Raw genomic sequence first — 13,711 nt, 5'->3', positions numbered from 1 at the left:
GGCCTTCCCCTGCCACACTGAACTTGGCCCCTTCATCTGGGAGGCAGCTGGGTGAAGAGGAAAGGACAAGGTTGGAAGTTGGCCATTCCTCCCTGTATCAGTACCAGCTCTGCCCAGCACTGGGGGACAACACCACACACCCCACAGGACTGCTGGCATGAGAGGCCTAGGAGAGGGTGTCAGGGAAGCAATTTACAGAAGGCCTGCAACCTTACCTCAGTTGGCTTATCTTCTTCCCTCCCTCCTTCTTTCTTTCCTCTCCTTTTCTCTTTGTCTTTCTTTCTGCTCTTCTTTATCCCTGCCTCTCTTTCTCTTTCTGTTTCTCTCTGCTTGACTCTGACTCTCTCCTTTATTGCTGCCTCTTCCCCCAGGGATTTAAAAACCTCCATACACTTCTCGTTCTAGCTTCCAAGCCCCCAGTTATTCTTTTTTTTACACCCCTCTTTTCTCTGCCTTGCTACAGGCTTTTCATTCCTACCTCGTCCCTCACATTCCTGTCTCACCCCACCTCTCTCTTGGGTCTTCCCCCCTTCCACAGCCATAAAAATAAACAGAGACCCAGGGCCTTGGAAGGCCAATGGGAAGCTCAGAGGAAGGGTCTTAAGCCCTTCTTCTTACCTCAGAGGACAGCACCTGAAGGAGTGAGGATTCGTCTATGTCCAGAGAAACAGCAGGAGACCCAAGGGATGGTTCACATGTCTGTAACAGACGTGTTGTGTCATTTGACTTTGCTCAAGTCACTTGCCTGTGGGTTTCTCCCCGGAAAGTAATGTTTACCATCCCTCCTGTGCTTTGTAGGCCCTGGGTTCTTTCAGTTCCTGAGTAGGGACTCTGGGGAACATGGTCACCCCGAGGGTCCCCATGATGGTATCTCACAGCTGCAGGTTGTGTATTCACCTTCCCTTCATGGCTTAGGAAGGTGAAGCTAGAGAAGTAAACAGACCTCAGATGCCATGATTTTTCCTCTTGGCCTGGGCAGAGGAGTGACCTGACAGCATCATACTTTAAGGAGGAGGGTAGGGATAGATTCAAGACCCCAGACCTCATCTCCATTGTCTGCCCCCTGGGGGCAGAGGCTTCTGCATCATTAGTCCCTAGCTCAGTGTCTGCCACATGGACAAGGCTAAAGAGCTACCTATGGAGTGGTGATTGAGTGAGGAAGAACCTGTGCTGTAGGACTGGTCAGAGGGAGAGAAGAGACAAAGACGAAGGTGGCCTCAGATGGGGCAGGTAGGGTGGGAGGAGGTGGCAGAGGAGCAAGAGAAATGAGACATCTCCAGGTTGAATTGAGGGGAGGCTGACGGATGGGAGGCACTTGGGAAAAAGAAGATTCTGAAATAACTCTGGGTCTCCTTTCCTAGCTGCCACCTTCATCCAAGACTCAGTGACCCATCCCACATCAAAAGATCTTTACATTAGGGTGGCACCCATACCTCCCTGCCTTGGCCTCACTGATACCTGGTTGCAAATTAGAGTGAGGAGCTCTGTGGTAGAGAGGTCTCTCTGACTTATGGGACTTGGCCATTTGTGTTTTTAAAAAAAGGTTGTGGGTAGACACTTGTACCTATAACCATGTCACATGCTGGCTTATGCTTCCACAGTTCTAACTTTTCACTGGTTCTGAATGTTTTCAACTCCTTCAGATACTAGTTGTCCTGTTAATAAGGGGCTTTCTAACAGAGAAGAGAAAGATCCCTTGGAACCAGCCATGTGGAAAGGCCAGGGTGTGAGCAATAGGACCAGAGCTTGGTCCTAGGATGGAAATGAGGTTGGCAGGACTGGCATAGGAGGGTAGGATTCTGGCCAAAAACAGGAAAACCCAGAACAAGGGAGGAGTCAATGAAGAGAGGGGTGGGAAATGGGGAGATATTTCTCTTATAGCATGTGTTTCTTTCCCTTCCTGGCTTCCTGATCACCACCACCCAAGGGCACAACAAGTCCTCTCACTTCCTGCCTTTGCAGCAGGGTGAGATTTAGGGGTCCTTTTCCATTTGGCTCCAGGTGCCCTTCCTCTGAGAGGTCCCTCCTGAGTGAGCCTCTCTCCACTGGCCTCTCAGCCTTTGTTCATGGTGTCCTCTTAAGTTCTTAAGTGGATAAGTGAAAATCAGCTGCTCAAGGACCACTTTCTTTTCTTTTTCTTTTTCTTTTCTTTTTTTTGATATTGGGGTTTGAACTTGAGCCTTGAGCCACCTTGAGCCACTTTTTCATGGTGGGTATTTTCAAGATAGGGTCTTGTGAACTATTTGTCCTGGGCTGGCTTCAAACCATGATCCTCCTGATTTCTACCTCCTGAGTAGCTGGGGTTACAGGCGTGAGCTACCTGTGCCTGGCTAAGCAATTTAATCTTTTCTTTTTTTGGGTGGTACTGAGGTTTGAACTCAGGGCCTCATGCTTGCTAGGCAGGTGCTCTACCACTTGAGCCACTCTGCCAGCCCAAAGACCACTTTCTGTGTGCTAAGTTTCCAGCCTCTGTGCACTCATTGACCCCTGGCCACCTTAGGCATAGTTGTTATTATTGTCCTGCTTTTCAGATGGGGACATTGAGGCTCAAAGAAGGCAAGTGGTTTGTTCAAGATCATCAGTCAGTGAATAGCAAAGCCAGGACTATCATTCGGAGCTAACAACTCTGGTTGGTCTTTATTGGTTCAGTCTAGAAATGTTTGTCAGGAGCCCACCACTAGGGAGGTACTTGGGACATGTGGCTGCCTTGGTGTGAGGGGTCCAAATCCTGGCTCTGCCGTGGACTCACTGTGACTCTGTGACAGATGTCTTTCCTCTCTGACCCTCGGTTTCCTTTTCGGAGTCATAACCACCACCTCATAGAATTTTTTCTCCACCCTCATCTACCTCCTAATGAGTCCAGATGGGCTCTAACATTAGTTCCTTTTGGCAGGGTGTGGAGGACATTCTCCATTTGTCAGCATTTCTTTTTCTTCTTCTTTTTCTGTCTTCTTCTCTTCCTCTTCCCTCTTCTTCCTTCTTCTTTTTTCTTGGAGGGGGGTGGTACTAGGGATTAAACCAGGGCCTTGCACCTGCTGGTCTACCACACCCCAGTCTGGTCAGCTTTTTCTTCGTCAAATAGGTGCTGACTATCTATGGTACAAGCATTAGAGACACATCAGTGAACAGGACAGACACAAGACAGGGTCGTTGTTGTCACAGTTCTAATCTGAATACTGAGTGATGAGTTCCCATTATTAAAAATAAATAAAATGAATAAACAAAAAGCCAGGTGTGGTGTCACGCACCTCCAGCACTCAGGAGGCTGAAGCAGGAGAAGAAAGAGTTTGAGACTGCCCTGGTAGTAAGACCTTGTTTTAAAGCAAATCAACTAACAAACAAAATGAATAAACATATGATTAAACATAACAGGACAAGCTGGCAGGGTGGTACATGTCTATAATACCAGCTAGTTGGGAGGCTGAGATAGGAGGACAACGTTAGCAAGATCCTATCTCAAAAACAAGCTGGGACTAGAGGTATGGCTTAGCAGTAGAATGCCTGCCTTGCAAGCACAAAGGCCTGAGTTCAAACCCCAGTTCCCAAAACAACAACAACAACAAAATAATCTAAGTGTGCTAGTACATGTCAATAATCTGAACTACTGAGAAAGTGAAGGTAAGAGAATCATGGTATGGGCCAGCCCAGGCAAAAGCATACTACCCTATCTGAAAAACAAAGAGCAGAAGGACTGGGACATGACCCAAGTAGTAGAGTGCTTGCCTAGCACTCTAGCAAAGCCCTGAGTTCAATTCTGAGTACCACCAAAACCAAAACAAAACAAAGACTTTAACAGTGCAGAATACTCCCTGTCCTCTGGGCAAGAGCATCCAAGTGGGGGATCAGAGGTAGTAAGCACATAGCATAGGACACATGGCAACTTGGATGTTAGAGGGAAGAGCATCATGGTAAAAGGCAGAGTGATGGGGGGAAGAAAGGCTTTGCGAGGAAGAGTAATCACAAGGACCTCTTTGTGGAGGGGACATTTAAGTGGGACCCTGCAATAAGTGAGGGAACAAGCCATGCAAACATCTGGGGTATGGCACCATTCAGAGGAAGAGCAAGAACAAAGGTTCCAACCCGGTTTCGTGTGCATGCCTATAATACCAGCTCTTCAGGAGGCTGAGACCAGAGGCTCAAGAGTTGAGGCCAGTCTGGGCTACGTAATGAGATTCCCATTTTAATAAAAAGAGCAAAGTCCTGAAGCAAGGAGGAATTTGGGTTTGGATGGCAGGAATAGAAAATCACCCTGCATGGAGGAAATGAACAGGGTCGGGGGAGAGCCAGAGAGAGAAGTAGAAACTAGTGGGGCCCTGTCAGAGGGTGGGTCAAGAGTAGCCTTTAGAACGAGGAGACTTGAAGCTAGCTGGCTTTCTTGACCAGTCTCCCCTGTGTCCTCCTACTTTGGTTATTAGTACCCTGGACAGCGGCCTCAGTCCCTCAGAGCTCAGGCAGTGATGGGGCGCACCCTACCGAACACAGACTTGTATTAAGTCTCCTTCTGGGCCTTGAAATGAGAGAGAGGAGGGAGTATGAATTGGTCTGTGTTTTTAGGAAGCACTGGTTGCTGGGCGAGAAGCCCCCAGCACCCAGAAGCCCCCATCCTGTGTATCCCTTCCCCAACATGAGGCTCTATCCTGCTGGAAGTAACTAACCATCAATCCTCACCTTTGAGACAATCATTCTTGACTTTTCCACCTGTGTATCATTTAATATATTCTATTTTTTTCTTTTGTGGTACTGGGTATTGAACTCAGGGCTTCATACTTGCTAGGCAAGTGCTCTTCCACTTTAGCTACAACCACAGTCCCTTTTATTTTTAGTTTGTTTTTCACATGGGATCTTGAGCTAACTTTTCCCAAGTCAGCCTGAAGCCTCCATCTTCCTATCTCTGCCTCCTAAGTAGCTGGGCTTTTAGGTGTGAAGCCCTATGCCCAGCTTGTTTTTGAAAAAGGATCTTGCTACCTTTGCTCCAGCTGGCCTCCAACTGAGATCCTCTTAAGTTGCTGTGCCCATCCCTAATTTTTTTGAGACAGGGTTTTGCTATATTGCCCAGGCTGGTCTCAAACTTGTGGCCTCAAGTGATGTTCCCACCTCAGCCTCTTGAGTAGCTGGGACTATAAGGAAGGTACTACTATACCCAGATATTCTAATTTGAAAAATTTTTGGCAGCACTAGAGGTTGAACTCAGGGCCTTGTGCTTGCTAGGCAGGCACTGTACCACTCAAGGCACTCCACAGTCTGTGGGCTGGGGTGTAGCTCAGTGGTAGAGTGCATGCCTAGCATGTGCAAGGCCCTGGGTTAGATCTCCAGCACCACACACACAAAAATGAATGCAATCTCATTGTTGAACCTGAAATCATTACAGAAAAGGTGAAACTCTCCTTTGGCTCTCCTTTGCTTCTCCAGTTCTGGTCCCCTCATGCTTGTAATCTTAGCTACTCAGGAGGCAGCGATCAGGAGGATAGCAGTTCCAAGCAAGCCCAGGCAAATAGTTCACAAGACCATATCTTGAAAAAACCCATCACCAAAAAGGGCTGGTGGAATGGCTCAAGCAGTAAGAGCACCTGCCTAGCAAGGGTTAGGCCCTAAGTTCAAGCCCCAGTACACCACCAAAGGAAAAAAAAAAACCTTCTAAACTGTTTCTTGTACATTTGCTCAATACCTGTCCACTCACAGAAAATGCAGTGTTTCATATGTGTTTATATAAATTATATAAAGTTTTTAAAATCATTCTGTGAATTGCTTTATCTTTCTTGGAGAATTTTCCATGTTCATGTCCGTAGACTTATCTATTCTAATTCACCACTACAAGTGGCTCCTGAGTATGAATATACTGTAATTTATTTATTCATTGTCCTGTTGGTGATAGAAAAATTGTTTCTGATTTTTCTCAGTCTCAAACCATGTTGTCATGAATACATTTGTACAGTAAGGCATGGCAGAGAGTATTATGCAATTCTCGTCAGCCCATGCTACCATCCCCATTTCACAGATGAGAAGCCTGAGACTCAGAGAGGGAAGCTACTGCCCTGCAGTTATATAACAAATGAATGGAGGAACCAGTTCCCAAGCCCTCATCTGTCTGACCACAGATAAGTCATTATATTCACCTGTACATATTACAGTACATGGGGCAGGCGTCCTCATTCAACATACATTCTCAGAGGCCTGGTTATGTGCAGGCTGAGTGCTGTGCTCCTACCCTATAAGAACACATGAAAGCACAGCTGTTCTCCAGAAGCTCACAGTCTGGGGGTACAGCCGGGCTGGGAAGTAACTCAAGCCAGAACAGCTAGTGCCAGGTACTCCCAGGAGCTGGGGGAAGACTGAGGCCCTTTACTATCAATTAGGTTTCTGGCAGAGTCAGAGGGGCTTTTGGAGAGGGGAAACTTCAGCAGTGGATGGAATTTGTGTGGCATATTAAGCAGGCAGGAGCAACAGGCACAAAGGGAGACCACATTGTCGAACAGAAGGAGAAGGTGAGCTCTGAGAGCAAATGGCTGGTGAGACTGACAGGTGCCATCCCCACTTGGGTTTGGAGAGCCAGCCTTGGACTTCAGGCTATGGGCAGTGGGCACCTGGAAGGATTCATTCATTGAACAATACAGTTCAAGCACCTACTATGTGTCTGGCACTGTTAATGTTTTAGGAATGCCACAGTGAACAAAACGGAAAAGGACAGCTGCTTTCAGAGAGCTTGCATTTTAAAGGGGGAAACAGACAGTAAAATGACTAGATGGTAATTGAATTCTAGAATGCTCTGAAGAAAAGAAAAATAGGTGAAGGAGTGGAGTGTGATGGGGGAGGGCCTCCAGGAGGAGGTGGCCTTGGAGCTGAGTCCTGAGGATAAAAGGACTAGGAAGAGGTATGGAGCATTCAAGAGGACAAGTCAGGTCACAGGCCCCAAAGTGGGAGCTTACTTGGCTTCCTCCAATGTGGCTGCAGTGTGGTGCTCATGTGTGGGAAGGAGAGGTCCTGCGGAGTTCTGGAGGCCGTGGTAAGGGGTTGACTTTGTCCAGGGAGAATCAGGGAGCCCCTGGAAAGCTCTGGGCAGACCATGGATGAGGGCTGCATAGAGAAAGATGCATTTCAGCCTTTGGACAGCTCCCTGTGCGAGGCAGAGGGCTGTGGCTACAGAGCCCGTGGAGGAGGTTGGAGCTGGAGCAGAGCAGGACACACATGGGACTGTGGAAAGTCTAGGCGCAGCCAGGGGTGCCTGGGGCTCCAGGACTGAGGGTGGAAGGCCCAGGGCTGAGTGCCTGTCCCTTGGAGACTCTGGTGAGTATGTGGTGATGGATGCTGAGGACCCTGTCTCTGGGAGAGATGTGCATGCCAGGATGAGGCACAGGCTTTGGGGTTAGAGAACTCTAGGTCTGCCCTGACTTTGCTGTGTGGCTGTGGGCCTCAGCTTCCTCCTACCTTGAGGAGTCGGAGGTCCAGAGTATATTCAGCCTGCCCTTCTGCAGAGAGAGCTTGAAGTCCATTTTCTGTCCCTTCCCACCCCACTCCATCAGCTGGTTCATCCATCCATCCGTCTTACTTGTTATTGTTTCTTTCAAGCTATTGAACATTAGAGCTTGAAGTCTTAGAGCATCCTCCAGGTTACCTCACACTCACAGATGGGGAAATTGAGGCCTAGAAAGTACAGAGGGCTGGCCCTAGATCACCAGAGGGTGAGTTTCAGAGTGGGAATTTGTTTGATTATCTTTTATCTTTGAGACACAGTAGTCTCTTCCTGCTTGAGGTGACTGGAGATTCTGGTGAATTTGGAAAGATGGTTGTGGCAGGTGACTATGATGGGGAGAGTGTGTCAAACAGAATTTATGGAGCACCGGCCAGCTGGCTGCTTCCAAGGTGCCTGTTCCTGATCTTCTCCCAAACCTGGTCCCCTTCCCACCATCCGTGGGAGATAACCTTGGCATCTGTCCACCTCAGTCTCCTGGTCCTTTGGACTCTTGTTTGAATTCCTACCTTCATCTTTATCATGGCTCCATCCTCCCTAGTGCCTGGACCATTGTACCAATCAACCCACTGACTTTCCTGCCTCTAGATTTACTCCACCACCCTGTCCTCACACCAGCCCCAGAGGGATTCTTCACTCAGAAGCCTTCTGTCTTCAATATCAAATCCAGTCCAAGGTCTCAGATCTCTTCTTGCCCTGATCTTTCTCTTGGGCTTGAGCTCTCCCCCTACCACCATCTTCCTACGGTGGGAAAGATACCTCCACATACCTAAGGTTCATTCTGGACCCCGTCCTCTTCCACACACATTCAGCCACTTGCCAAGTCTTGCTTTGTTAACTTGAAAAATTACTTCCAGGGATACCTGCTTCTTCCTACCCCACTGGCACTGCCGTAGTCCTGTGCCATCGTCCCTCATGTGGACACTGCATCAGTCTCCTCACAGCTGCCCCCTCACACTCTAGTCTTTTAGTGAATCCCCCCAACAGCTGCTGCAACCATCTATTAAAATGTTCACAGTATCATCTCTTCATGCTCTCTGTGGCATCTCACCGTTCTTAGAGCAAATTCTAAACTCTTTTTTCTTTCTTTCTTTTTGCAGTGCTAGGAATGGAACCAGAGCCTTGCGCATGCTAGGCAAGCACCTGCCTCTTCCCTAGCCTCTAAATATGGCCTGCACGGCCCCATCTCCATCTCATCCCCATTCATGCTGCTCCGCTGTATGGCCTCCCTTCCCCTCCTGGAATTGCCATGTGTTCATTGCCTCCATGCCACCACCTCCTCTGCCCTAGTGCTTGGCGTGCCTTCCCCACACACTTTGCCTCCTGAACGCTGTGTTGAATTGCTATGCAAACACCACCTCCTCAGGACAGGTTTCCACAGCATGCCACCCTCCATTTTATATCAGATATATTCCTCTACCTATTCTTTTTTCTCCACCTATTCCTTTATTTTTTTTTTAACTCAGGGCTTTGCACTTGCTAGGCAAGTTCTCTACCACTTAAGCCATGACCCTACCTTTTTGTGTCAGTTATTTTTTTAATGGGGTCTCACATTTTTGCCTAAGCCAGCCAGGACCTCAGTCCTCTTATTTATACCTCCTGAGTAGCTGAGACGACAGGCACATACCACCATACCCAGCTTATTAATTGAGATAGGATCTTGAGAACTTCTTTTCTGGTCCCAATCTCTGCCTCCCTTGTAGCTGGGATTACAGACATGAGCCACTGAGTCCATCATCCTCCACCTATTTTTTTTGGTGGTATTGGTGTTTGAACTCAGGGTTTTGCATTTGCGATGCAGGTGCTCTACCACTTCAGCTATGCCTCCAGCCCTCTGCCTATTCTTGAAAGTAGTTTCTTGGGTTGGGAATGGTGGATCACACCTATAATCCCAGCTTCAATGGAAGTGGAGGCAGGAGGATGGAAGTCCAAGACCAGCCCTGGGCAAAAGTGTGAGACTGTATCTGAAAAATAACTAAAGCAAAAAAGGCTGTGAGTGTGGCTTAAGTGGCAAGCTCCAGGCCCTGAGTTCAAACTCCAGTACCCAAAAAAAGTACTTTTCCCAACTTGAAGTTAAGTATTTATTGGTGGCTTTTAAAAACTCTCCTCCAAAAGACTGTAAGCATTATGTGTATGTGGCAGGGGGAACAGACATGTCTTTGTTTTGCTTTCAATGAACTTACTTTCAATATCCTGGCACATTTACTGAATCCTTACTGACTGCGTGATGAGTATGGGTTGCCAGAGTTACCCACTCCAGTCTTCTCAAACTACGAGCCTCAAACTCTTGATCCTCCTGCCTCTGCCTCACAACTAGCTGTGATTGCAGGCCTGTGCCACCACACCCAGCTGACCACAAGCTTCTTGAGAGCAGTTTCAAGTCTAGCTCATCTCTGGGTCCTCAGCTTCCAGCACAGGGTGTGGCACTGAGGAACACATAGGAAGTGCTTGGACTGAAAGAAGTGGGGAAGGGAGCCGAAGTGGTCAGAAGGAGGTCACTGCCTTGCCAAACATCAAGAAACACATTGTAAACATTGTAAAGGTTTTGGGAGGATTCTGGTGTTCCTGAGTAGACAAAGAACAGCTATTCTCTCTCTCTCTCTTGGTTGGGATTGGAGTTTGACTCAGGATTGAAAGCAGGTGCTCTACCACTTGAGCCATACCTCTAGTCCATTCTTCTCTGATTATTTTGAAGATGGAGTCTTGCAAACTATTTGCACAAGCTGGCCTATAAACATGATCCTCCCTATCACAGCCTCCCAAGTAACTGGGAATATAGGGGTCAGCTAGTGGTGCCCAGCAAAGAGCAGCTATACTTGATGTCCACTGGATAATGGGGAGCATTTCAGAGCTCCAAAAGGGAGGCCCATGGCAGAACAGAGACAGTACAGGCTGTGGAGAGGACAGACCTGGGTTTGACACACACTGTGTATCTTGGGGCAGGTGACTTTACCTCTCTGAGCCCCAATTCATCAATAAAATGGAATAACAGCCACCATTTAGGTGGAAACCCTACCACCTAAGACTGTTGTGAAGATTGACGATTAACACGTTCGAGTAGCACAGAACAGACAGTGAGGCTGCCACCTCTGCTGCCGTGGATGATGATGATAATGAAGGAGAATAAATATTTTAAGTCTCTGGATACTCAATGTGCCTAAACCGAACTTGACTTTGACTTGGGCCTGTTGGAGCAGTCCTGAGCAGACCTCATGTCTAGGTGGGAAGGCAGCACATAAACAGGAGATGGACTTGAGCCCAGAAGCCAGGGTTGTGGTTAAGAGGTGAGCAAGTGATGCCCATGGTGGGCCAGGGCTGAGGCTGGGCATGACTGAAAGGGTATCTGAGGGACTACATGGCCTGAAGCAGGACTGACCACATAGCCCTTTATCTGTGGGCTCATCTGCCACCCTTACCATCTTGCTTTCCTGCCTGGCTAGGCCCCTAAGCTATGCCCCCAGAGGCTACCCCAGCCTGGGCTCTGTTGAAGGCCAAAGTGCAGAAGCGAGGCAGGGAGCCTGGAGGAAGACTGGTGCTAATGAATCTTGGTTTCAGTTCACTTCCTAGCCTGGCCATGGATTCAGTGTGGCCTGTGATTCAGTCTCCCTCTCTCCTCCAGGCTAGGGTCTGAGGACCCTCTCTGAGCTCCCACATGCCACAACCCTACACATGAGGGCAGGCAGAAGCTATGTGGAAAGACCCCTTGGGTCCCCACCCAGAGCAGGGATGAGGCTGGGGCTGGGAAGAGAGATTGCCAAAGATACCAGGAGTCCAGGGAGAGACTGGAGAACTGAGCCATCAAGATGGTCCCCAGGGGTGGCCAGGAGGAAGAGGCCATGTGGGGGGGGGGGCTGAGGGGTGAAGAATCTCGCTCTACTGTCCCCGGTGGGCCGGCTGCTCCCCCCCCCCACACTCCCCAGCGGGCCCCCGGGGGACCTCACTCTAATAATGTATTTGATCGACTCGCCAGCCGCGTACAAGCGATTATTGTCTTGTCGGGAGTCAAACGTATCGATCTGGCGAGAAATATGAGCGGAGCAATGGGGCCCGCGTGTCAGTTACCAGCCCCGCTGGCCCTGGGGAGCCCCCTACGTCTCCTTTAATTACCGCTCAGCCCTGAGCCCAGCCTGGCCTCCCCTATGCTGCCTCCCTGCAGGCTCCCTGCACCTCAAGTGGCCCCCACTGCTCCCCAGCACCAGTGCCTTACCTGCCTTGCTCAGCATGGCTCAAGGCCTCTTCTCTGGCAAACAGGCCACGTCTCACTCTGCCTGGGCCTCCCCATTCCCAGCTATCAGGCCCTGCCCACCTGAGTGCCCCAAACTTTGCCCCTCTGTCCTTTCCTGGGCAGGTCCACCATCTGTCAAGGCTCCTTCACCCCAGGGCCAGCATGGGAAGGTACAGGAGTAGGGGGATTTCGTCCTTCAAGTGGGTGTTCCTTCTCTCCTTGCTTGCCTTCAGTGGTGACCTGGAGTCATGTCCAAAAGCATGTTCCTCACATGGGTGACATAGAATAGATTCAGGGTGGAGCATGAGGGCAGCAGCTGGTTCTTGCTTCCCCTGTCCAGTGTCCTAAGGCTCCCATTTCCTAGCCCTCAAAACATAAATAAATCCTAAGTGAAAACAGAGCTTACTGGGCAAATGCAGCTTCAAGACAAGAATCCAGTACTCCATTGCCACTGGTGTGCTGCCGGGAAGGCCCTCAGTGTATGGAAATCCTGCAGTGGCCAAGCAGTCTACGGATGCCCTCTGTGAAATGGCCTCTGCGATAAAGGGATGTTGTGAAGTATAGAAGCCTAGAAACTGTCCCCTGTGTGCAGAGATCTGAGTTCATTCCTGTCTGCTAACCTGCCTGCCTGGGTGTGTCTGTGTACACAGAGCCTATTGGTAGACAGAGTGGGCGCTCTGCTTCTCATTCATGTGACAGGTGTACACATGTGAGTGTGGATACACATGACCAGGCCTGGGCCAGCCATATGTGTAGATGTGTCCTTGTGCCCATAGGTCCACGTGAGGGAATAGAGCGGGTGTCTGTATGCCGAGAGACCATGTTCAAGAGGGAGGGTCTGAGTTGGGGCCATGGGCAGAGATGTGTTCATGTGATTCTTTGTGTGTCCATCTGTGTGAACTGCTGGGGTCTATGTGAAGAAATACTTGAGTGTTTTTGTGTGTGTGTGTGGGGGGGGTGAATCCAGGCATCTGCATGTGCACGTGCGGTTTGGGGGGCCCCTCAGCGCGGGAACAGCGTATGGAAAGCTGTTTGGGGGCGTCAGGTGGCTCCGCAGCTTCGGACCCCAAGCGCCAAGAGGAGGAAGAGGGCAGCAGTCTCAGGCACGCCTTTGTCTGCGCCGTTGTGCGCCGGAGTCCTGCGCCTTTGTGTGACCCTCGCAGGTGTGCGCGCGAGGGCGGGAGGAGGATGGCGGGACGGGGGTTGGGAGCCGAGGGAGGGGCTCCGTTCACCGCAACCGGCCCCGCCCTCAGGCCCATTGACCGGACGCTGCTGCCCTCTGGCGGGCGCCAAGGGAAACGCCGGCCTGGGAGCGCCGCAGCGCGAAGGGCCAGCCTGGCAGCCAGGGGACACCATGTTCTCTTCTACCTGAGCCTTCTTGGGCGCCCGTGTTTGCCCTCTGACAGACTTCTTGCCGTCCTGGGACGAGGCTCCGACCCTCCGCCCTCACTGCCACTGCTCATGGACACTATTTCCTCCAGTGGTGGCCCAGGACCCCTTACCTGTGGACAGGTGCAGGACTTGGGCCTCTCCACTGCATCCGGCTTTTGGCTTCAATGCTTCTTGCTCTGGGTCTTTGAGAAAGCCACCTGTCACGTCTCTGATCTTCAGTCTTTTACTCTGTAAAATGGGGCAAGTAACAGTGCACACCTCTCCACATGGTACCTGTCAAGTGTGAGGGGCAGGACCAGGCGACGGGATCCCCTCCACCCTCTCCCCAGGAAACTGCCAGCCTTCTCTCCAGACCCACACGTCCTATTCCAGATGTGTTTACCCCACGGGGCATCAGGAGTGCTGGGACAAGTGTTGTAGGCACTTCTGGTGGTGGTGGGGAATGCAGGAGTCAGCTCTTCCAGCCTGCTTGCTTTCCACCCCACTAACTCCCACCCCCAAGCACACACGCATGATTTGGGGTCGACTGGGCTGCTGGGGCGGGTCTGTGGGCCAGAGTATTTTCCCTTCCGAAGGGGGCGGACCAGCCCTGTGGTTTCCTCCCTGGGTGGCTTCCGGCAGGGAGGGTT

General features: G+C 50.2%; 1 long non-coding RNA gene across 1 annotated transcript; it reads right to left on the bottom strand.

The window, feature by feature from the left end:
- Window positions 1-2,634: 2,634 nt before the first annotated feature.
- LOC141418039 (uncharacterized) lies at window positions 2,635-13,603 on the bottom strand. Its single transcript, XR_012442674.1, has 4 exons — window positions 13,465-13,603; window positions 13,193-13,310; window positions 6,924-7,071; window positions 2,635-3,093 (listed from the first exon to the last, which is right to left on the bottom strand). It is a non-coding gene; the product is annotated as an uncharacterized lncRNA (long non-coding RNA).
- Window positions 13,604-13,711: the final 108 nt, after the last annotated feature.

This window comes from Castor canadensis, chromosome 16, assembly GCF_047511655.1.
Source record: "Castor canadensis chromosome 16, mCasCan1.hap1v2, whole genome shotgun sequence".
NCBI lineage: Eukaryota > Metazoa > Chordata > Mammalia > Rodentia > Castoridae > Castor > Castor canadensis.
This window is presented reverse-complemented; position numbering and strand designations above follow the sequence as displayed.